The 1,904-nt window shown below is 51.1% G+C and overlaps 1 non-coding gene across 1 annotated transcript; it reads left to right on the top strand.

The window, feature by feature from the left end:
• The first annotated feature begins 1,318 nt into the window (after positions 1-1,318).
• LOC127785507 (small nucleolar RNA R71) lies at positions 1,319-1,425 on the top strand. Its single transcript, XR_008019758.1, has one exon. It is a non-coding gene; the product is annotated as a small nucleolar RNA R71 (small nucleolar RNA).
• The last annotated feature ends 479 nt before the right edge of the window (positions 1,426-1,904 follow it).

The raw sequence follows: 1,904 nt of genomic DNA, 5'->3' as shown, positions 1-1,904 counted from the left end.
CCTCTGCTATCCCTGCCGGGTAACAGACTGATGAATCAGCTAGTTGAAGGCGCATCGGTGTTGGTGCCAATACCGTGAAGTTGAGCTTGTCGAAGACGTCTTTTGGCACGACGCTAACACTGGCTCCAAGGTCGCACAAGGCCTGGTCCAATTGTTGTGCCCCGATCGAGCAGGTGATCGTAGAACACCCCGGATCTTTCTCCTTCTCCGGGAGCTTGTGGAGTATCACGTTGCTGCATTGTTCCATCAGCTTGACCACCTCTGTTGTTGAGAGTGGTCTCTTGTTGTTGAGTATCTCTTTAAGATAACGGGCGTATGTTGGCACTTTCATAGCGTCCAACAACGGCACGTTGATGTGGATCTTCTGGATTACTTCAACAAAATGAGCGAATTGCTCGTCCACTGACGGTTTCCTACCCCGTTAAGGAAACAGCAGCAACCGTGTGTCGCAGTACTCCTGCGGCATGGTCTTTTCTGGCTGAACCTCCTTGTCAACCGAGTCACTAGATGGCGCTCCTTTTGATATCTCATTAGTTCCTACAGGGTTAGGATATGGCAGATCACGAGTGGACTTACCTCCCCTCGTCGTGATCGCCTTGACATTTTCAATGGAGGGGTCGGGTTGCCCCGGAATCCTCCCGGATTCATTTGCAGGGACTAAAGATTCCAACTGAGCTAACTGGGTTTCTATCATCTTATTAAAGCTCATCTGGTTTTGAAATGCGAAAGCAAAGCCATCTAGCTTGACATTTATGTTCTCTAAGATCTTATCATTAGCAGCAAGATTTTTGCTTAGCACATCAATGGTTTTAGCTTGCGCAAAAACAAGATCCTTCAAGGAGGGTTGGTTAGAGAAGTTACCGTTATTATTACCTCATGATAATATGGGCTTGGTTGGTTCCACCCCTGACCTCCTTGTGGACGATACCTGTTGTTGTTGCCCATGTACATCGCCTCCTCACGGGTTTCCGGGCAGTCGTTCCCAGAATGACCCGTGCAGCCACAGACTTCACACGTGACGTGTGAGTCCAAGGCCTTGACGGTGCCTTGTGGCTGTTTCTCATGGTCGTCCAAGCGTTTCATGAGGAGGTCCAGCTTGGCAGCAAGTAACTCCGTCTCCTTGATGGTGTGCATGCCTCGCTGACGGGTCTGGAGTCGTTCCTCGCTCCAACCCATATTGGAGACCATCTTCTCTATGAGTTCAATGGCTCCTTGAACCGTTTTAGAGAAGAAGGCTCCTCCAGCTGCCGCGTCCAAGTGATCGCGGGACATTGGGGTGAACCCATTGTAAAAGTTCTGCAGGATCAGCCAGTCGTCCATCCCATGATGAGGACAGGCAGCCATGTGCTCCTGCAGTCGTTCCCATGCTTCTGGAATGGACTCATCCCTTGTCTGCTGGAAACTGGAAATTCGTCCATGAAGGGCGTTGGTTTTGCCCATCGGGAAGAACTTCGAGAGGAATGCCGTAGAGCATTTATCCCAGGTGTTGATAGCAGCACGGTTGGCATAGAACCACTGCTTCGCTCTCCCGAGGAGGGACAACGGAAACAGCCGCAGCCTGACGGCGTCAGGACTAACGCCCTTGATGGTGTACGTGCTACATATCTCCTAGAATTGTTGCAGATGAGCGTTGGCATCCTCATTAGGCTTGCCACAGAACGGTCTAGCCTGCGCCATCGTGATGAGGCTGGACTTCAAGTTGAAATCCACATCTCCTATGTTGACTTGCGGCCCGACGGCCACATTGGCAGCAGAGGGAGCAGCGAACTCGCGAAGAGTCTTGCTGGCCATTGTCTTGAAAGTTGGTGGCGTTGGTACGGCTAGTTTCTCTGTCGGGAGAGTTTTTTGCGGAGAAACGACTCGCGGCCTGACGCTCCAGAAGAAAGCTTCTGGATTTTCTTTGA

The sequence above is a fragment of the Oryza glaberrima genome, chromosome 9 (assembly GCF_000147395.1).
Source record: "Oryza glaberrima chromosome 9, OglaRS2, whole genome shotgun sequence".
In the NCBI taxonomy this organism is placed as follows: Eukaryota; Viridiplantae; Streptophyta; class Magnoliopsida; order Poales; family Poaceae; genus Oryza; species Oryza glaberrima.
Note: the sequence above shows the minus strand (reverse complement) of the source record. Positions and strands in the feature narration are given on the sequence as shown.